The 22,836-nt window shown below is 49.3% G+C and overlaps 1 protein-coding gene across 1 annotated transcript in view; it reads right to left on the reverse strand.

The window, feature by feature from the left end:
* ush2a (Usher syndrome 2A (autosomal recessive, mild)) overlaps positions 1–22,836 on the reverse strand; it is a 1,730,413-nt gene that overhangs the window by 1,365,429 nt on the left and 342,148 nt on the right. The gene's annotated exons all lie outside the window — the stretch shown is intronic.

The following is a 22,836-nucleotide window of genomic DNA, read 5'->3' on the forward strand; positions in this document are numbered from 1 at the left end:
GTCAAGCAAGGAGAATGGTGATGAAGAAGCCAGCTCCCAGCTTCATGGAAGAGGCCCTCACCTGTCTGCTGATGCTACAGAGGGGAGAAGAGGAACAATCTACCCTCAAACTAGCAGGAGACCCTCCAGCCAAGATCACAAACCCTGCCTGGGATACGGTTGCTGTCCAACAATATGCAGGTTGGGTGGATTTCCCGAGTGTCCAGGAATGTGCAGTTAGATTACGGGGAGCAGAGGGTGGGGGAGGATGGATCTGAGTAGGTGGCCCTTTCGGAGGGTCAGTGCAGACGAGACGGGCTGAATGGACTCCTCCTACACTGTGGGGAATTCCATAACTTTCAGAATTCTATAATGCTCACTGCTCAGGGCCAGCACCCTCCGCGAGGGGATGGGAGTGCAATGCCACAAGAAGGTGAATCGCCGACTACATCTGTCAGGTTAAAAGCTCCCTGTTTTCTCTCTGCAGTCCAACTTGCGGTCACCCCGTGGAATGGAACCTTAATCCCACATGTTGCCACCTAGCAGGACCTCAGCATCCGAACTCCCACAAGCTTTCTCACATTCCCAGTGTTGTGAATGCTGGAGCTGCCAGCCAATTCAATCGGTTGCCAGCTCTTGAGAGCAGGACTTCCTCCCCAGTGTGTGGTTTAAGTCTCACTTTAAGGCAAATGAGTGCATTATGGCTGCGGGGTTGGCTGCCGTTCAGCGAGTCGGCTCTATGCCGACTTTGAATCCAGGTGGGGGCTGGGGGGTGATGTCACATTTTAACAGTTATCAGTCTCTACAGGAGTTGTAACAATTTATAGGGATGGAAGTGGCAAAGTCACCTGGGTGAATGGCAAAGTCACAAGGAGAACTGACTCTAAGCAAATGGACAGGGTGATTAGTTTCCGATACATACAATGTGGATTGATCTTACTTATAAATTTGGTCTGGAGTGTTTATCTTTTGGCGGTTTTTATTTACATAAAGTGGCCAAATGGACCCTGTAATGATCAGTTATGGAGAGAAGGTGTAATACTGTTGAAGAGTGAAGAACTGCGGTTGCAATTACAGGTATCATGCCCAGTTATGTTTTTCACAATAACCTGGCCACAGAGAGGCTGTAAAATTAGTCTCCCCTCTTCTTTTTCCTCCTTCTGTTCATCCACCTGCTCCTCTTCTTCCTTTCATATCCCAGTTGCTGCTCTCCTTACTGTTTCGCTGGTGACAAGTCCGCCCTTCATGATAATGAGGTTGTGCAGCTAACATAAGACTACCATGCGTCCTGACATTGCCTCTTCCCATCTCTGCCAGGGTAGACCACACAGCAGAAATATTGGTTGATCATGTTAATGGCCGGCTCTACCATTTTTTGTGTGTCAACATTGCTTTCATTGTGTGCATGTTGGGCACGAGCGTGTAGGGTGCGCACAGGATTCATTAGCAATGATTTCAACGGATAACCCCAGTCACCCAGTAGCCACCCTTTAGTTTTCCAATGTGGCTCAAATACAGCTGGCACAGTGGACTGCCATAGAATTAAGCTATCATGATTGACTGTTTTGATTCTGGATATCAAGGATTAAAATGCATGATTCTCTGAATATTGGTCACACATTAGCTGATGTTGAGGAAATGGAATCACTTTTGATTGTGCTATGTTGCTAATTGTGTTTCTCTTAATTTGGCTATGAAGATGGTGGCCAATATGGTCGACTTCCTTATTTCTAATTACGTTTGCTCTAGAGACGGCAGGTATCTTTTGATAGCGCCACAAGGTTCAAAACCAAATACTGATCAAAGACTCGATACACCAGTTAGTAAGCTCAAACTCAATGCTCATTTATTTACACACACAGTCAAATATACTCATGCATAAAACTCTTCGGGCACCCACTCAGTCAGAGGAGCAATGGGGTCGAACTGGTATGGAATAACAGCTAGAAGCGTCTGTCTCGTAGCATGTGTTGACCTTGGACTTACTTGTTCTGATGTTGCTGTTGGGCAGGTCTCCCCTTGGTGAGAGCCGGAGCCACAAGAGAGCGATTCTCTCTTGGGTGATCCTTCTTATACCCAAAAGGGGCTTCGCACGCTTTTGGGCGGTCCTTGAACTTGGCCCCAGTTAATTGGGCCATTTCCCAATCGTTCCTATCGATTTCCTCCAATAGAGAGGTGGGTGCCCTGATGGCTGGGCGTGTCTAGGTAGCCGTTGGTCTGCTTTGTTCTGGTCTCCTCTGGCGCTGGGGTGTCTGCCTTGGTATTGTTTACTTAAATGTTACTCTTTTGTCCCCGGGGATGGCTCATTAGTATGGTAATGGTTTTGCAGTATCAATCTTGTCTGGGAGCTACGACTCCAATCAACAGACAAACCCTGCACCTGCTTGCTTTCTCAATATTGTCCATTTTCCCTGTAATCTTTGCAAAGTGTCCATTTTGTAAACGGGAAGTGGCCATTCCAGATGGCTACACTCCCTCCTTGTGATCCTCAACGCGAAGCATGAAGGATCACATTACTGCGTCGTCTTCATTCTATGACCAAGCGGGACACCCATAAGCAGTTCACGGGCTCTACACTGCCCTATCCTATGAAACGCAATTCTTTACCAAAAATCATTTTACTTACATACATCAGTATAAAACTCTACGGGGCGCTATGACATTCAAGCATGCATTACAAAATAAAAAACTGGAACCTCTAACTATCCTCAATAAACTATCCTCACTGAAACAATCAAAAATTATCACTTTAAATGTACAAATAGCAGCAACACAAGTTTCTCTGGCCTGGCAGTCAGGCACAGAGGTTTACATTTCTTTATTGAATAAAACACACATAAAGAGAAGCGGATGCCTTTAATTCATGTCAAGGGGTTCGGGGGTTTGGTGAAGTCCGAAAATAGGGGACCTAAACGTGTATACTGGGGTGCGAGAGCGGTAGGCTCTCCTTCGCCATTTTCTGATTCTAAGTGTCTGCACGACACTGTAATGTATCGCCAGTACTAAGAGGGCTTCTACTATGTAGGATAGTGAGTGCCAGGTGATAAACTTATCACACCAGGTCGGGGTATCGTTAACTGTCTTAGGACTAACTATCTCAGGGTTCTGTGTATGGCATGGGTGGGAATCATTCACGGCCTGTGTGGTAGGGGTTAGGGGGGTAGCGTCTCCGCACAACTGAAGGGATCCTGCTAAGATCCAGGTGAACATGAAGGTTGTCTTCAACTTTCCGTCTTTCTGTCTTCTTCTTTTTCTTCCTCTGAGGTTCCGGAGTTCTATGGACACAAGCATAATATCTGTTATTATCTTGCTTAAAATCTCGTATGTCTGTCTGTCTGTCCTTTGTTGCCAATTACCCATTATGATTGGTCACCATCTGTGACTCCCTCATTTTTTCTTTTAAACCAAATATTTGGGACGAGACATCCGAGAAGAATACTGACATACTGCGAGCTGTCTCGCAGCCTGTGCGATCTACCATCCTAGTGTTTGAGGATGTAAATAGCATACGGAAGCAACCTCAGGGTCGCCAAAAACAAACGAAAGAATTTCGAACTGAAAGTGCCAAAATGGGGTGTTTACTTAAATGTTACTCTTTGTCTGGGAGCTACGACTCGACCCGCCGCGGGTAAGAAATGATGGAATCCCTGGGTAGGACGGTGATCAGTGCCGTTTGTGCTCTACCCGAGCACAGTTGACCAGAGGGGGGTCCTCAGGCAGGGCGGAGACCAATGCCATTTCTCCACTGCCTAACCGACCGGCAAGAACGGGTAAGAATGTGGTCGTCGTGGGGGCTGCCTCTCGTGATTGAATCAGGAGAGTAGCTATGAGTGGTGTCTGATGACAAACTAGTTCCTCTGAATGGTTGTCTGTCGACAAACTAGTTCCTCTGAACGGTTGTCTGGGGACAAACTTGTACCATTAACAGTCATTGGGCATCAAAAGGGTGGTGGCGTGGGGCCATGAAAACGTTCAAATTTCCAAACAACAAACATGTACATTAAACGAACAAACATACAACAAACATGGTGCAGGTTCCATCAGAAAGGACACCGTATCTCTCCATCGGTTCCCTTTTTCCATCATCTGGACACCTCATTGCTCAGCAGCGAACAGGGTCGAAAAGGGATTTGTTTGGTGGGAGTCAGACTCTATGTCATCATCTTCTCCCGGCTGCTATTCTCTTGACTGGAGTAGTTTGGCTAAAGCTGCTTGGGGCGAATTGGGGTCCATCTCATCATTCCGGTTGAGCCTGAATGGATTGTCGCGGTGTCAGAATTGTGTGGCGAGGTTGGAGCTGTTAGGTTGTAATCCATAATCGTCGGGCGGTGGGTCTGGGTCAGGGGCTTTGATGTATGTGACTTCAAAGGGGTCACTGGAATCATGCTCGGATTCGCTGGGAGTGGGGCCTGGTGCAGGGGTATAATCATAACGTGGTGTGCTGTGGCTGTCGCTATCACTGTCGCTGTCGCTGCCTGGTTGAAGGAAGGGAGAGGCGGAGTCATGCCTCTGGGGGTGGAGTTGAACTTGTGTCTGAGGACAGGCTGGACTGGCTGGGGGAGGGTCGGAATACATCATCTGTGGGCGGGGCGTGCTCGTCCGCTGCTGCGAGCAAGATGTGGTGTGAATGGTTGTTCTGCGAGCTATAAGCCTTAAGCTGGTTTATGTGGAACCACGCAGACTTGCCATTGGATATGTGGTTTTGTATACCGAGGGGCTTACTTTGTCCGAAATGGAGTACGGTCCGGAAAATTTGGGGGAAAGGAATGAACTGGGGTTGTATAGGGAAAGCATCTGCTGCCCTACTACAAACTCGGTGGCGTGTACCATTTTCTCGAAACAAGCCTTGTTTTGTTTCCTCCTGGTCCCAAGTCTCACAGCTGCTGTGAGTTGGGCTGCCTTTATGTTCTCAAGTAACTGCTGTACCGCATTTTCATGCGTGAGGGCAGTGACTGCGGGGCTGGCCAAATCCAGTCCTAATAAATACTGTCCCTTTCATGGGGCGTCCGGTCAAGAGAGTGTGGGGGGTATATCCTGTGGACGTGGATACCGTGTTTCTTAGGAACATTAAAGCAAATGGGAGAACTGAATCCCAGGTGCATTTGTTCTGTTGTACCATTTTCCTGAGAGTGGCTTTTAACGTTCTATTCATCCTCTCCACAATGCCGCTTGACTGGGGGTGGTAGTGAAATTTTTGCTTGATTCCAAAAATTGTGAGGACGTTTTTCATTACTCGTCCTGTAAAATGGGAGCCTTGATCGGATTCTATACTGCGTGGGAGGCCCCATCTTGTAAAGATGTGCTGTGTTAGTATTTTAGCTGTTGTCTTGGCCGTATTCGTTCTTGATGGAAAAGCTTTCACCCATTTTGTGAAGGTGTCGATGACCACCAACACATACTTATAACCATTTCTGCAGTGGGGAAGGGGTCCTATGTAGTCTATCTGAAAATTCGTCCAGGGGCCATTAACGGGGCAGGTGTGACTAAGCTGAGCCTTTCTTGCATATCTGTCCGGATTGTTCTGGGCACAGATCAAGCAATTTTCAATGTAGTAACATTGGCTTTTAAATCAGGCCACCAGCAGAGAGGTCTGAGGTGGGTTAGGGTGGGTTCAATGCCTTGGTGTCCATGATTGTCATGGAACTGACAAATAATCTGGTTTCTGTCCTGGCTGGAAATTACATAAATGCCTTCTTTCAAAATCACACCGTCGTGTGTGATGATTGCATTCTTAAACTTGTCATATGGTGCTGGGAAGGTTCCTTTTAAAACTTCCCTGAGTTTTTCATCTTCCTTCTGTGCCTTTGCTAGATCCTGAATGTTGGTCTGTGAGACCTGAACTGCGTGTACTGGGGTGCTCTCGGGGGGGGGTTCCAAAAGTAACCATGCCTGGAACCTGCCTTCGCCAGGGCGTCTGCTTTAACGTTACCGGGGGTGGGGGGGGGGGGGGGGGAGAACGGTGATGACTGCAAACTTTAATTATGCCATATTTTCTATTTTTGGCTGTCTCCAGGATATGTCGGAGCAATGGGGCTGAGGATAGGGGTTTTCCGTCTGCGGAAACGAATCCTCTAGTTTCCCACAGGGGTAGGAATTCCGTCAAACTATTACAGACATACAAGCTGTCCGAATAGATGTCTGCTGGGGTCGGAAACGAGTCGGGGTGGTCTACAATATAAGCGATTGCTGCCAGTTCCACTGCCTGTGAGCCTAGATGTCCTGGCAACTTTAGCGAAATCTCATCTAGGGCGCGTCCCTGCGCGTCCTCTACATAAATGCTGCAACCGGTAATTCTCTTTCCATTCAAAACTGCGGAAGAGCCATCCACATAAATTTTCAGGGGTGCGCACGTGTCTGTGGGCTGGGGTCTCTGGGGTGTATTACCTGTTTTCCTGGGAGCTGACTTAAGTATAAATGGGCCTGTGTTGTGTTTTGTGGTGATGATCTCACACTCATGTGCGGTTCCTGCATATTGCTAATTATTGGCTAGGAAGGTGTGGGTCTTGGTTCTTTTGACTGTAATGTCCCATCCCTGTAAAAGAAGGGTCCAACGGGCTGCGCAGATTTGGCTGACTGCGCCATCTTTAAGTTGACCATCTAATAATAGCTGTGTTGGGGTGTGTTCAGTGAGAATGGTGATGGGGTTGAGTCCTGTAATGGAGGCGAAGTACTGTACAGCCCAAAAAACTGTGGCAGGTGCCTTTTGCAGGCAGAAAGTCCTTGCTCGTATGCCACGGGACGTAATTGGTCATGGCGTTCCTGGAAGTGTACGGCCGAAAGGGTTCAGTCGGTGCTGGCAACTTCAATTGCGTATGGGGAAAGTGGATCTGGGTCCTGTAATGCAGGGGCTGTGCTGAGGCCTCTTTTTAAAGCATCCCCGGCATCCGTGTGCTGTGGAAGCCATTCCCAAGGTGCCTTTTTCTTGAGAAGGTCGGATAGGGGCGCTGCTTTTGTGGCAAAACCGTCGATATGGTTTCTGCAGTAGCCAACAAGTCCTAAAAATGACCGGAGGGCTGAGACATTTTGGGGAAGGGGCAATTTGACAATCGAGTCAATTCTCTTTTGCTCGATCTCGCGTTTATCAAGTGTGATTACTGTACCCAAGTAAATCACTTTTTCCTGCAAAATCTGGGCCTTCTTGGGGTTGACTTTACATCCAATTTCTTTTAGGAGTGCTAGGAGTTCAGCGAGAAGTGAAATGTGCTCTCCCTTTGTGTCTGTCTGTAGTAGCAAATCATCAACATACTGGACTAGACAGTCGGGGCGGGAAAATTTTGCGAGTCCATTGGCCAGCTGTCGGTGGAAAATGGAGGGGGAGTTGTGGAAGCCTTGTGGAAGGCATGTCCACGTATATTGTTGTCCCTGGAATGTAAAGGCGAATTTATACTGGCATGCTTTATCCAATGGAATGGACCAAAAGCCGTTGCTAATGTCCAAAACCGTAAAAACATTGTGACTGGAGTCCCTGTTTGAGCATGGTCTCGGGACTCGTGGCTACGGTGGGGGCTGCTACTGGGGTTACTTTGTTCAGTTCCCGGTAATCAATGGTTAGTCGCCATGATCCATCGGGTTTTCTGACGGGCCAAATTGGTGCGTTGTTGTGGAGGCTACTGATCTGAGTACACCTTGGTCCAGCAAACTCTCTATTTCTCCCTCTGCCTCTTGGGGAAAACCATACTGCTTTTGGGGTCTGGGGTCGGGACCTGTAATATTTACCAAGCCAGCTATTTTGCCACAGTCGTGCTTGTGCTGTGCAAATGCTGCTTTGTGTTGCTGCAGGACTTCCCTAACCTGTTTGTTCTGACTAATGGCTCGAGGGTCGAACCAGAAGTCTCCTACTGAGCTAATCCTGTTTTCATGCTCTACAACTGTGAGCGTGGCGGGGCTCGTGCTGCCTTTGCCATTCTCCATACACATTTATTAATGGGATCAAAAGAGAGGTTGTGGGAGCTCATTAAATTGATTCCTAGGATGTGTTCAGTTGTCTGGGGTAGATCGACCAAAACTACAGGGTTTTAGTTGTAACGTTCCCTATTTGTACTGCTACAGCGGCTGTGATGTGTCCTTGTTGTAAATGACCTGTAAAGCCGCTGAGTGTGATGGTGTCTGTTGTGGGCCACGTGTTTCGCTGAAACATCGTGGAGGAATTGAGTGTGGTGCGGGACCCTCCTGCATCCCAAAGAAATTCTACGGGGTGTCTCTGGACTTTGCCTGCTACGACCGGTCTACCGGACTTGTCCCAAAAGGTGTCGCAGACCCAAGTTGGGGAGCCCGAACACCGTCAGTCGGTGCTGTTCATGTCTATGTTCTCTGAACGGGCACTAACACTATGGATTGGCTTTGCCCTATTCTTATTTAGGGTGCCTGTCTGTTGGCTTCTCTGCTGCGTTTGGGGTGCGTTGCACTCTCGTGCAAAGTGTCCTAATTGTCCACAGTTGTAACATTCCTGGGATTTGGGCTGTGGTGGGCTGTTCCTGCCCTCATTTACCCATGCGGGGTTCTAGTGCGCTTTAACTGGATTCATGTCTGCCTGCTCTTCCTCGGGTTTTTCAAATACGGTTTTGCCTTGGACTGATTGTTCCCAAGCACAGGACAATCTCTTCAAAACCATTTCTCATTGTGGGCCTCGTCTGAGGGGTCGTAATTTGCGCAAGCTCTCTGTCCTGCGTCTGTCGAGTGAGAAACTAGGATTCAAGTCCATTTGGCCATGTTATTTGGGGACAAATGGGCGCGGGCTAACGCTCCAAAAACAGCTGTGAAATGTATCCACAAGCGTCCTGCAAACGCTGTGGGGTGCTCTGTCTTCTTTTGCCTACACTTGTTTAGGCCTTCTACGGGGTCTCCTCTGTTATAGCCAATCGCATCTAGGATCGCTGTGTGCATCTCTTGGAGTGTGCCTCCTCCTACATTCTGTGGGTCGGGAAGGGCTGCCACGACTGGAGGGTTGAGGCTTAAAACTGTGAGCTTCACTTGCTCCTTTTCGGCCAGGCCGTACATGGTAGCCTGCTGTTTAACTCTAGCGAAAAACTGGTGGGGGTCTGATGTGGGAAGGAACGGTGTAATCTTTCCACACACGTCCCGTAATTGGGTCACTGTTAACGAGGTTGTGTACAGGAAATCTGGGTTTCCTTCTGCTGCGGCCCTGCGGTGTGTGGTTACAGGGTTTGTGGGGGTGTGTTCTGCCCGTTCAGTCGGGTGTTGGGGTGCTTTACTCTTTTGGGGTTTTTCTTGCGTTCATGTCCCATGTACGTATCAGTGGGCAGTCTCATTTAACTCCTGCCAATCGGGGCCGTTTTCCTGGTCTAATTGGGGTCCAAACGTACTTTGAAACCCATTCTGGACAGAAAGCAGAGATTGCACTTCTGCAATTTGCTTCCGGCACTTTGCGTGATCTACTGAGCTCTGCCTTTGTTCCGTCGTGGAAGTGTGGAGTGCTGGTATGGCTGCTTTCAAATCATTGCACTGTTTCTGCAATTTCTCTACCTGTTGCTCAGTTTCTTGTCTAACCAAGACTGCACGTTGCGTGTCCTGGTAGGCCTTATCATATTGGGTCTGAAAACTACTCAAATGGGCGAGACAAGACTGGTGTGCTCTTTTGGCATCATCCACCTCTCTGTCCCTCGCTGCTAACTGTTCTCTCAAATCTTTATTCTCTTTCTCAAACTCGCTCACATCTCCCTCACTGTTTCTGTCTCTCTCTACAGAGCATCCTAACGACCTCCTCTGTGCCTCGCAATTGTGGCAAGCAGGACATGATTGCCATTGGCTTGCGAGCTTTCCCTAGGCTCTTCTTGTGGATCTCTGACAGGTTCTCCCACGAAGTATGTCCTATACTCCCGGGACCTGTTTCATCATTCGTGCAGAATTCGCTCTGAAGGGGCCATCCTTTCCTTTTGAGGTACTTCCTGATTTCCTCTTCCCATACGGGACACTGTCCTAATCTACTGGCCGCTGCGACCTCGAATTCCTGGGGGTTCATAAGGCGTTCCATTGCCTTCATTGCCATTTTCTCTATCTGGGTTCTCTACTGAATTTGGAACAGGGGGTGATAAAGTGGTGATGTAAACACGGGTACGGCTTACGCTAATTTCCGGCCTACAAAACTCCCGACAGTTTTACGCAACAAAATCTCTCAGGTTTACCTTATATCCCTGTTAGTGTGCATGCATTAACACACTTCCGAATCTCGGAGGTTTGATCAGTATTGTTCTTACACTTGTGGTTTTCTGTTTCTAATTTGATTCCAATTCAAATTTGGGTTCTCTCGGAGTGGTTAGGCCACTTCTAAGTCGAATCCCATCAGAGTCGCCAGTAAATGTTGCTAATTGTGTTTCTCTTAATTTCGCTCTGAAGATGGCGGCCAATTTGGTCGCCTTCCTTAATTCTAATTAAGTTTGCTCTAGAGTCGGCAGGTATCTTTCGATACCGCCATAAGGTTCAAAACTGAATACTGATCAAAGACTCGATACACCAGTTAGTAAGTTCAAACTCAATGCTCATTTATTTACACACACAGTCAAATATACTCCTGCATAAAACTCTACAAACTAAACTATCACTACTGCTAAAGCCTATACTTAGCTTCGGGCGTCCACTCAGTCAGAGGAACAATGGCCGTTGTTCGGTTCTGAGGCTGCTGGGGTTGAACTGGTATGGAATAACAGGTAGGAGCATCTGTCTCGTAGCGTGCGTTGACCTTGGACTTACTTGTTCTGATGTTGCTGTTGGGCAGGTCTTTCCTTGGTGAGAGCCGGAGCCACAAGAGAGCGATTCTCTCTTGGGGGATCCTTCTTATACCCAAAAGGGGCTTTGCGTGCTTTTGGGCGGGCCTTGAACTTGGCCCCAATTAATTGGGCCGTTTCTGAATCGTTCCTATCGATTTCCTCCAATAAAGGGCTGGGTGTGTCCTAGGTGGCCGTTGGCTTGCTTTGTTCTGGTCTCCTCTGGCGCCGGGGTCTCTGCCTTGGCATCGTTTACTTAAATGTTACTCTTTTGTCCCCGGGGATGGCTCATTAGTATGGTAATGGTTTTGCAGTATCGGTCTTGTCTGGGAGCTACAGCTCCAATCAACAGAAAAACCCTGCAGCTGCTTGCTTTCTCAGTATTGTCCATTTTCCCTGTAATCTTTGCAAAGTGTCCATTTTGTAATCGGGAAGTGGCCATCCCAGATGGCTACAGCTATTGAGGAGTTGATTTGCAGTACTGGCAAAGCAATGTGCAAGTATCATTGGCACCCTGCAGCAGGGGAATGCATAGAATTCAGTGAAGCCACACGGTCACTTTAACAGCTGCACTCTAAGCTTTGGCAGACCTTGACTCGTCATTGTTTTTCAGAAAGTATTAATACAGGAGTTTCTTGAGTGCGTTGAGTGTGAAGTCAGGAACTGTAAATTAGTTCAAAAAACTAAATTTAAGTAACACAATAAAGATGGCAGGATGGGTGATGTGTCATGGCTGCAACATGTGGGAGCTCCTGAATGCCACTGCAACCCATGGCAACCACATCTTTAGTAAGTGTCTTGAGGAGCATCAGCTCAAGGGTGATGAGCTGGGGGCTGAGCTGCAGACATTGTGTTTCATCAGAAACGGCAGAAGTTACCTCAACGCTTTGTTCCAGAAGGCAGCTGCACTGCTTAGGAGGACAGTTTCATTTGATTTGGTCAGTGGTCATGGTCAGGAGGGTCTGACTGCGAGACAGGCAGACAAGAGGATCAAGAAGGTGGGAGTGAAAAAGCCTCAGCCTTTGCAATTGAGCAACATGTTCAAGGTTCTTGCCGTTTGTATCAACAAGCAGGAGGGCTGCAGTGTGGATGGGCAGGCTGACCTGTGTGGATGGCACCATGGTGTAGGAAGCCATTCAATGGAGGGAGTTAAAAGGAATGTAACGGTAACATGTGACCGTATGGCCAGGGGAATAGACTCTGTTCCCCACAGCCGAGAGTGAGAATCTAAAAGACTGTGTTGTGGAGTTTTGGTTTGTAGGACATTAGTACCAGCACTGGGGAAAGTGGGGGCAGGGGAGTACGCCAAGACGGACTAAGCCAGAACCGTGCTGAGGCCAGTGTTCTAGCAAGTTGTATAATTGAGGAAGTATAGAGGGCTTTAAACTAAATAGAGGGAGGAAGGGATCATTTTGGAGAAGATTGAGTAAATTAAAATGAAATGAGAAGTCCATAGATCAAGGTAGCAATGAAGGGAAAATAATCATGGTATGACAGGAAGGGACAATAACAGCAAACTTTAAGAATGTGCCAGCCGATAGGGCCAGTGTTCGACGTGATAGCAGTGCAGAATCATGGCTATGAGAAAACCAAAGCTGGGTCCTGAAGGTCCAAGGATATGCAACATTCAGGAAGGAAAGGAAGTTAATGAAAGGTGATGGAGTAGTTCTGTTTATTAAAGAGGGCATCAAGAACTGCAGTAAGAGATTAACTTAGTTCTAAAGATCAAGATGTAGAATCAGTTTGGGTGGAACTAAGAAATAGCAAAGGGCAGAAAACATTGGCGGAAGTTGCTTATAGGCCACCAAATGGCAGAGGTAATGTAAATCGCAATATAAATCAAGAAATGAGAGTTGCGTGTAACTAGGCTATTCCAGTAACCATGGGGGATTTCAATCTACATATAGACGGGGTAAACCTAATTAGTACTAATGTTGTGCAGGACAAATTCTTGGAATGTTTGCGATTTGGCTTTCGAGAGCAGTTCGTTGAGGAACCAACGAGGGAATGGGCTACTTAATATATAGTATTGTGATCTGCACCACCCACTTCTTTTGCTACATATAAATCCGAGATTTTGCACACAAAGATATTGCACATTTTCTTTTAGTGCCCGCTAAATCACCGACAGATATTGGGCAGGATTCTCCGGTCCGCAGCCACAATTCTCTTCTCCCCCAGACGGCCAATGAGATTTCCCATTGTGGCCACCCCACGCCATTGGGAAGCCCACAGGCATGGCTGCGCTGCCGGCGGACTGGAGGATTCCACCGATGGAGAATTCCACACATTATATTAGAACTGAATCCTTTGTGAGGGGATTCATTTCTAAATTATATTCTCTAACCTTTTCACTACACTGTCCTTCACTTTTTACTTTGTATGTACTGGTCGTGTCCTCAATTGGCCTTTGGATGAAAGTAGCAATTTCAGATGTATTATATGTATTTGGTGCAGTAAGGGTTAAACGCCTGTGTTAGAGTTTGTGTGATTGCTGTAGCAATCTTTTTTAAAAGTCCTGGTTTAAAAGACAGACACTTTGGCTGCAAGGGATAATTAAAGCATCGTAAACTTTTGGGCTAATGGAATGTGGTTTATATGAAGAAGGTTCCTTGGCGAGTAGATCATTATAGACATTGGGCTTGTAGTGCCGGGAACGACCCCGCTATTTAATGGCACTCTGTATTTTATTTAGTACCCTGGTGGGGAATGCCCCCCTCCCCCCCCCCCCCCCCTACCCTGTCGAAGCCACACTCAGCGTCATTTCCTGCACAGAGGAGTTCCATGAGCAGAGCTCCCCCTCGCAGGAAGAGATTGGGACACCATTTTTAAATGGCGTCCTGGGGCTGGATTCTCCGTCGGCGGGATCCTGTTTCACTGGCAGCATACTCACGTATGCGGATTTCCCGACAGCGTTGGGTTGCACACAATGGCAAACCCCATTGGCCGACCGCCGGGACGGAGGATCCCACTGCCGACGGGGGGGGGGGGGGGGGGGCTGCACCAGAAAACAGGTACGGCGGGATCACGCCCCAATCTTTCAACCATTCCGAGGCAACCCCAAGACACCCTAAACGTCTCAAATCAGCTAGAAGGGAGCCATTGAGGCCTCCCGCACCGCACTTACATGGGCAATGCACACCCGTGCCTGATCCTGGCCTCAGTAAACTACCAGTCTGGCACCTTGACACTGTCAGCCTGGGATGTTGGCAGTTCCCCAGGCAGCCTGGCACTGCCACCAGGGTGGCACCCAGGTGGTACTGCCAGGGTGGCAGTGCTAAGGTTTCCAGTGGCACCAGCAGTGCCATCCTGCTCAAAGGCAAACCCCCTGGGAGCCTCGTTTCCGCCTGGTCCCTGCTAGGGACCAATACTTAATGGCACCCGGCTGGGGTCTCCACAGCGAGACCAATAGGTGCCGGGTGGCCATTGAATCCAGCTCAAGCACGACTAAGAGGGTTCTTAAACTCACTTAGCCATAAGATGGCGCGACCCACATCGCGACATCTCACGAGATCTGCTGAGAGCTTACGAGGCATATCGGCCATCGAAATCCTGGGGGAGGACTCTCTCGGGATTTACCTGCTGCAGCACGCCCCGCTTCCGGGGGAACACGGTTGGTTGATCACACACATTGTGTTTGGCCTTAGTGAGATGATGTAGTTAATGGGAGGAGCCGGGGTTGAAGCAGTCAGATGTTGAGGTTTAGTTTTCGGTTTCAGTTTAGTAAAAGATTTGACTCTGTACAGACCAGCAGCTTTTCTCAAAGCAGTTTCTTTATAATGCCAGTATACAGAACCGAGGTTTCTGAAAGGGCTGGCAGGTTAAATAGCAGTTGACACAGGCACAACTCTGCAAGCTGGTTTCCTGAAAGATCTCGAGCGGGATTCTGCCATAATCGGCGGGGCGGGCAACTCCGGCGGGAAGAAGTGGCGTGAACCACTCCGTCGTCGGGCCGCCCCAAAGGTGCGGAATCCTCTGCACCTTCAGGCGCTAGGCTGGCAGTGGAATGGTTTGCGCACTGCCGGCCGGAGGGGAAAGGGCTTGGCGCCACGCCAACCGGCGCCAAAGGGCCTCAGCCGGACGGCGCCAGTTGGCACATGCGCGGGAGCGCCAGCGTATGCTGGCATCATCCCAGCGTATGCGCAGGGGGGTTCATCTCCGCGTCGGCCATGGCGGAGGAATAGCAGCCGACGCGGAGGAATAGAGTGCCCCCACGGTGCAGGCCCGCTCGCGGATCGGTGGGCCCCAATCGCGGGCCAGGCCACCGTGGGGACACCTCCCAGGGCCAGATCCCCACGCACCCCCCCGAGGACCCCGCAGGCCACCCACGCCGCTAGGTCCCGTCGGTAAGGACCTACTCTAATTTACAACGGTGGGACCGGCAAAAAACGGGCGGCCACTCGGCCCATTGCGGGCCGGGGGGGGAGCCGGGGGGGAGCCGCTGCTAGCGGCTGCCGACCGGCTTATTCCCGCCCCCGCCAAATCTTCAGTGCCGGAGAATTCGGCAGCTGGCCGGGGCGGGATTCACGCCGCCCGCTGGCGATTCTCCGACCCGGCGGGGGGTCGGAGAATCCCGACCCTCTTTCGTAAAAGAGTTTATCCAAGGCATCTCTTTACAGCAAGTATTCCTGGGTTGGCTAACTGTATTTAAAAGTGGATTTTGACCTGAATCGGTTTTGCTTGAGTGGAGATAAAATATAGCAGTTAGGATTTAATGTTTCATTGTCATTGTTAAGCATTATTTATGTAATTCTCCAGGGCAATGTCTCTACTAATCAGAGTCCACTATTTTCTTTATAATGTTAAAGTTAGTAATACTGTGTCAGTAATAAAGTTTGTTTTAATATACCACATCCCTATTTGTGCATTGAATCACTCCTGGAGCGAAGTATCCTTTCCTCACAGTCTTTCAAATTAAGTAAAATATTGGGGTTTCTATCCGATATCCTAGTAACTTTTGGGGTCTGGTCCAGGATCGTAATACTTTGTTTTGATAAAATAGTTTAACATCGCTCACACATATTTTTAATTGTAACATTGAACCTTCTCCCATTACAGCATTCTGTAGAGTAGAACAAATGGTAACCCTCTTATAAAAATTCAGACTGATGTGGATGCCACTGTGATGTAGTGGTTAGCAGTGCTGCATCATGGCACTGAGGACTAGGGTTCAATCCCGGCCCCAGTCACTGTCCATGTGGAGTTTGCACATTCTCCCCATGTTTGTGTGAGTCTCACCCCTACAACCCAAAAAGATGTGCCGGCTAGGTGGATTGGCAATGCTAAATTGCCCTTTAATTGGGAAAAAAATATAATTGGGTACTCTAAATTTTTTTTAAAAAATAAACCAGACTGATACGCTTGCCTTTTCAACATTATTGGTGTGATACATTGTTCTATTAAATGGGAAGCAGACTGTCTAGCCCTCATTTACTAATTGGCTACGTGATCTTATGCAGAATCTCAAATTTGAGAAAATAAAGTGCGCTCTAAGAGGACCAATTGAAGAATCTTATGTAGCTTGGAAACCTTTCCTATGCTATTTTGAGGAATTACAGCTCTCTACTTTCATATAACTGACCATAATTACGTTGCATGTATTACATTATGTGAAACCATGTCTGTCTATCATTGTTGTTGATTTTCTTATTACTGATATTTTGGGGCTAGGGAGGGTTTTCAAATTTAAATCTTTTGTTTTCTTTCCTTTTTCATCTTTTTCCTCCATTTCTCTTTTTCTTTCCCTTTTATTTCTCTTCCAAATGTAAGTTTATTAAATTATTTCTTTACTGTTATTCTTTATGGCTGTTGTTAAACTTAATAAACAAAAATAAAAGATAAAGTATATCGCATTATGCAATGAAAAAGGGTAAATTAATAATCCTTTTGTAGAGGAGCCTCAGGAAAGAGTAACCATGGCACAGTGGGTTAGCCCTGCTGCCTCATGGCGCCGAGGTCCCAGGTTCGATCCCGGCTCTGGGTCACTGTCTGTGTGGAGTTTGCACATTCTCCCCGTGTTTGCGTGGGTTTCGCCTCCACAACCCAAAAGATGTGCAGGCTCGGTGGATTAGACATGTTAAATTGCCCCTTCATTGGAAAAAATGAATTGGGTATTCTAAATTTATTTTTAAAAAAGGAAAGAGTGAACATAATATGCTAAAATAGTGCATTACGTTTATACAAGACGTATTTCAATCAGAGACTCGGATTTTTACTCTAAACAAAAGAAACTATGAAGTATAACTGAAAAAAGAAACATGTCAAAGTTCTTTGTCTTGCACTCAGGACATTTTACAAGAATATCAATATGAGAGGAAACAACAATTTATACCATATGAGAAAAGTGCGGATTTGTTGGCAAGTGGACACTGATTAGTAGAGGCATTGCCATGGAGCATGCCCCAGTTGATGGTGACTGACAGTTAACTTGCAAACATTGTTCACTAAATGAATTCCTGTGATGGAGGGATTGTCTTATGCGTTTAGAAGAATGAGAGGCGATCTGATTCAAACATACAAAATATTATAAGGTTCAACAGGGTTGATGCAGGAAAGCTGTTTCCCCTGGCTGGGGGTCTAGCACCAAGGGGCACAGTCTCAGAATAAAGGGGCAGGCCCTGGCTGGGGATCTTGAATCAGTCCCAGAATAAGGGGCGAGCTATTTGGGACTGATATGAGGAAGAATATCTTCACTCAGAGGATTGTGAATCTTTGGAATGCTCTGCGCCCGAGGGCTATGGAGACTCAGTCACTGAGTATGTTCAAGATTGAGATTAGTAGAGTTATACATGTTAAAACTGTCAAGAGGTAGTGCAGAAAAATGATTTTGAAGTAGATCAGCCACGCCCTAATTGAATGGCAGAGTGGGCTCGAAGAGCTGAATGGCCTACTCCTGCTCCTATTTCTTATGTTCCTACTGCTGCATTTGTGTACCGGGGCGACATTCTCCGACCCCCCCGGCGGGTTGGAGAATTGCCGGGGGCTGTCGTGAATCCCTCCCCCGCCGGTTGCCGAAGTCTCCGGCACCGGATATTCGGCGGGGGCTGGAATCGCGCCGCGCCAGTTGGCGGGCCCCCCCCCCGCTCGATTCTCCGGCCCGGATGGGCCGAAGTCCCGCCGCTAAATTGCCTGTCCCGCCGGCGTAAATTAAATCACCTACCTTACCGGCGGAACAAGGCGGCGTGGGCGGGCTCCGGGGTCCTGGGGGGGGGGCGTGGGGCGATCTGACCCCGGGGGGTGTCCCCACGGTGGCCTGGCCCGCGATCGGAGCCCACCGATCCGCGGGTGGGCCTGTGCCGTGGGGGCACTCTTTCCCTTCCGCCTCCACCACGGTCTCCACCATGGCGGAGGCTGAAGAGACTCCCTCCACCGCGCATGCGTGGGAAACTGTCAGCGGCCGCTGACGCTCCCGCGCATACGCCGCCCGGAGATGTCATTTCCGCGCCAGCTGGAAATTCTCCGGAAACAGCGCGATGTCCGCCAGCTGGCGGGGCGGAAATTCCTCCGGCGTCGGCCTAGCCCCTCAATGTTGGGGTTCGGCCCCCAAAGATGCGGAACATTCCGCACCTTTGGGGCGGCGCGATGCCCATCTGATTGGCGCCATTTTGGGCACCAGTCGGCGGACAACACGCCGTTTCCGGAGAATTTCGCTCCAGATGTGTCAGTTAAGTGAGGGCATTAAATGGAAACTTGAACTCCAAAATGGTAATGCTGGCATCAATTTAGAGTGCTGGCATCACTGCCAGAGTGATGCCCAAGTTGAAAACTCTCACTCCGTTTGAGGAAAGAGCCCCCAAGCTGACCAGAGAGGAGGATCAGACCTATACTGAGGGCGAGGTGGGGGCAAGAGACAAAATTGAGAACCCTCAACACATCCACCCACGGTGCCATCCTCACATGAGTTCAGTTGCTGCTTTCCTTATGCCCCTGTCATGCACTAATATCATCTCGCTTCCCTTGAAGGTCAATGAGTTGATCAGCCAGGCCCAGACTTCTTGCCCTCTGGACATGACAGACTAGAGCAGCTACGAGGGAAATATTGCAGAGAATAGCACTGAAAAGGTGTCACAGCTGTCACATGCACCTTCCACCAGTGCAGGTACTCAAACCTCGATGGGAATAGCTACTAGGCAGGCTTCTGGATCAGTAACTGGTGAGCACCTCACAGCTGATAACCCACAGAAGGTGGAGGCAGGGACGACCCAGGGATCCGACAATCGGAGGGATGCTGGAGCCCTGGACTCTGCTGAGTGCCAGTCAGGTGATGTGCCTCTGATTCAGTCATTCTAGAGCTGCTGAAGCTACAAAGGCAGAGTCGTGAATATCAGGAAGGGATGACAGCATCCCTCCTTTGACTGCAAGGCTGATTGGTGGAGTCCTATTGCATTCTCTCTGAGATAGTGCCATCACTGTGAGGCAATCAGGTCAACACTGTGAGAGTGGCATCCGCAGTGGAGACTTTGGTGCAGGACGTGCAGTCCATGGGTGGGGGATGCCCACTCCACGGTTTAGGTTATGCACGCCATAGCTCAGGGTTTGAGCTGCATGGTGCAAGTCATCAACTGTATGGTGCAGGCATTTATGGGAATCTACGAGTGTCAACGCCAGAGGACGGCAAGGCTACTAGATCTAACTCCAACTGCCCCGCCATCCCATGGAAGAGCCCAGGCCGCCCCCCCCCAACCCCCCTCCCGCCGTGCACCCACAGAGAAGAAGATCATCTGGTTCACAGCCTTCCACCCAGGAGACCCTAAGGATGTCCAGCCAATCTGACTCAACCCTCCTTGTGACCTTCAGCCCTGTACACCGAGGAACAAAGAACAAAGAACAAAGAAATGTACAGCACAGGAACAGGCCCTTCGGCCCTCCAAGCCCGTGCCGACCATACTGCCCGACTAAACTACAATCTTCTACACTTCCTGGGTCCGTATCCTTCTATTCCCATCCTATTCATATATTTGTCAAGATGCCCCTTAAATGTCCCTATCGTCCCTGCTTCCACTACCTCCTCCGGTAGTGAGTTCCAGGCACCCACTACCCTCTGCGTAAAAAACTTGCCTCGTACATCTACTCTAAACTTTGCCCCTCTCACCTTAAACCTATGCCCCCTAGTAATTGACCCCTCTACCCTGGGGAAAAGCCTCTGACTATCCACTCTGTCTATGCCCCTCATAATTTTGTATACCTCTATCAGGTCGCCCCTCAACCTCCTTCGTTCCAGTGAGAACAAACCGAGTTTATTCAATCGCTCCTCATAGCTTATGCCCTCCATACCAGGCAACATTCTGGTAAATCTCTTCTGCACCCTCTCTAAAGCCTCCACATCCTTCTGGTAGTGTGGCGACCAGAATTGAACACTATACTCCAAGTGTGGCCTAACTAAGGTTCTATACAGCTGCAACATGACTTGCCAATTCTTATACTCAATGCCCCGGCCAATGAAGGCAAGCATGCCGTATGCCTTCTTGACTACCTTCTCCACCTGTGTAGCCCCTTTCAGTGATCTGTGGACCTGTACTCCTAGATCTCTTTGACTTTCAATACTCTTGAGGGTTCTACCATTCACTGTATAGGTATAGAGGAGGGTATCACTACAACACCCATGCTGCACTAAAGCAGGCCCGGATCCTCAAGGTCCCAGGCTTCCAGGGGATGCCCATCAAGATCATCTCAGGCAACAGGACATAGCAGAGAGCAGGTCAACTCATCTTCAGCTGTGGATCCTGCGAATCTAGTAGTAGGGTCAGGAAGGCGAAGAGATTATAGTGACAGCATAGGCACATGTGGTTTTAGGCAAGAATAGATGTTTTTAAAATATTTGTATTCAAAGTATTTTCATATATTAATCACCTACGTTAACACCATTTCATGGGAGGAATTCTCTGATCTGGGGGCTAAGTGTTGACGCCGTCATAAATGCCGGAGCGTTTTAAGACGGCATCATCTGACCCCTAGGATCAGCGATCCTGTGCCGCACAGGGGGCCAGCACGGCACTGGAATGTTTCACGCAGCTCCAGCTGCCGATATGGGCACCAGCACGGCCGGCGTGAGTTCACGCATGTGTGGCACGGCAGGCGCGAGTTTGCACATGCGTGGCATGGCAGGCGCGAGTTCGCGCATGTGCGTGGGTTGCCTTCTCCGCACCGGCCCCCGGGCAACATGGCGGAGCCCTACAGGGGCCAGGCGCGGAGGAACATAGGCCCCCCCCCCGGGATAAGCCCGCCCACCGATCGGTAGGCCCCGATCGCGGGCCTGGCCATCGTGGAGGCCACCCCCAGAGTCAGATCGCCCCCACACCAGCACGGCCCCCGCAACATGGACGGCGAGGTCCCGCCGGGTAGGACCACACGCAAACAGCGCCGGCGGGACTCGGTCGAAATCGACGGGCATTCGGCCCGTCGAGCGTGGAGAATCGGCGGGGGGGGCCGTTCTGGCGCCACGGCCACTGCGCCGGCACCATTGCCGCCGATTCTCTGGTCACCGGAGAATCGGCGGACCACCGTCGGATCAGCGTCGCGTGATTCGCATCCCCCCCCCTCGGCGATTATCCGACCCGGCGCGGGGTCAGAGAATCCCGCCCCATATATTCAAAATCATGTTATGCACATTTAAAGTGCCCCCCACATCAGCTCTTACTCCATTGCAGCATGCACAGCTATCCCCCATATTTAAGCTGGAAGCATCATGCCAGCTCATCCTCAATCTTCTCTGAGAGGATGGCAGCTCAATGATTGTCCTCCCCTCCCACTGTAATAATGCAGTTACGCTGATGTAATGCTGGTGTTGCTCCTCCCCACCCCATAAAGCCAGGCCATCGCACAGACCTTTCACCCGTGGAAGCATTCTTTCAGCACAATGGCCATGTCCCCACACGAGCCTCTCCTAACTCTTGACTGAGGCACTTGCGCACATTTACATGACCTGTGTGTTGACTTTCTGGAAAGTTGCCACAACACTTCTCATTTCAGAAGTGCCTGCTGAGCTCTCTAACCTTTGTACCTTGTATTTTGATCTAAGCCTGTCGCCTCCCTCTTATCGAGCGGTGAGTGCAAGCGATAGAGTTCAATGCTTGGGGGCACGGCTCCCAAAGAGTAACTATTGAGCCTCAAACTATTGAGCCTGCAGAATCATGCACTACTACGGTGGCACAGTGGTTAGCACTGGTGCCTCACAGCACCAGGGACCCGGATTTGATTCCGGTCTTGGGTCACTGTGTGGACTTTCCACGTTCTCCCTGTGTCTGTGTGGGTTTCCTCCAGGTACTATGATTTCTTCCCACAGTCCAAAGATATGCTGGTTAGGTGGATTAGCGATGCTAAATTGCCCCTGAATGTCCATGGGTATGTAGGTTAGTTAATGGGGGATAGGGCTGGGTGGGCGATCAATGGGCCTAGATAGGGTGCTCTTATGGAGGGTCAATGCAGACTCGATGGGCCGAATGGCCTCCTTATCCACTGTAGGATCCTATGAATACTGACCTATGGGCATCATTGACTTGTCAAAAAAGGACTAGCGATGTAGCTTCGTCTTGTGGCTTGGGTGGGAACCTCATTTTAATAAATTTGAATACTGCCAGCAAGCTGCCCCCCTGTCACTACCACCATGCCGAAGGCGATATCGGAGGTGAGCCGGCAGGTTGCCACTACCCACCAACTGGTCCAATCGAGAGTGGGCACTGTAGAGGACATGGGGGAACCAAGAAGGACCGGAACCTCTTACCGTCACGGGTGAGCGGTGTGGAAAATTGGGAAAGAAGATCTTGCCTTTGAGAATTTTGTTTCCCGACTCTCACAAGATTTTGTGCTTGCAGTACCATTTACACTGGAAGAGATGTTCTACTTTGATAGGAAGGAAAAATGAAAGCAAAATTGATTTCAAAAAACTCTTAATCCAAGAACACTCAAGATAATTGTTGTCTCCACATCGTGTTCGACGACGGGGCGCAGAATCCGATTTGGCGCCGAAATCGGGAGCGGCGCCGGTTTTTCAATTCTCCTCCCTCTGAAAAGTGCCATACTCGAGGAGGATGCCGCGCCGAGTACCCACCGCCGAAGGCCATTGCCGAAGGCCCGCCTCGCGATGTTCCATTGCCGAATTCCCGACGACGTAGATTATGAGTGCTCACAACGTCCGAGC

Source organism: Scyliorhinus torazame, chromosome 1 (genome assembly GCF_047496885.1).
Source record: "Scyliorhinus torazame isolate Kashiwa2021f chromosome 1, sScyTor2.1, whole genome shotgun sequence".
NCBI lineage: Eukaryota > Metazoa > Chordata > Chondrichthyes > Carcharhiniformes > Scyliorhinidae > Scyliorhinus > Scyliorhinus torazame.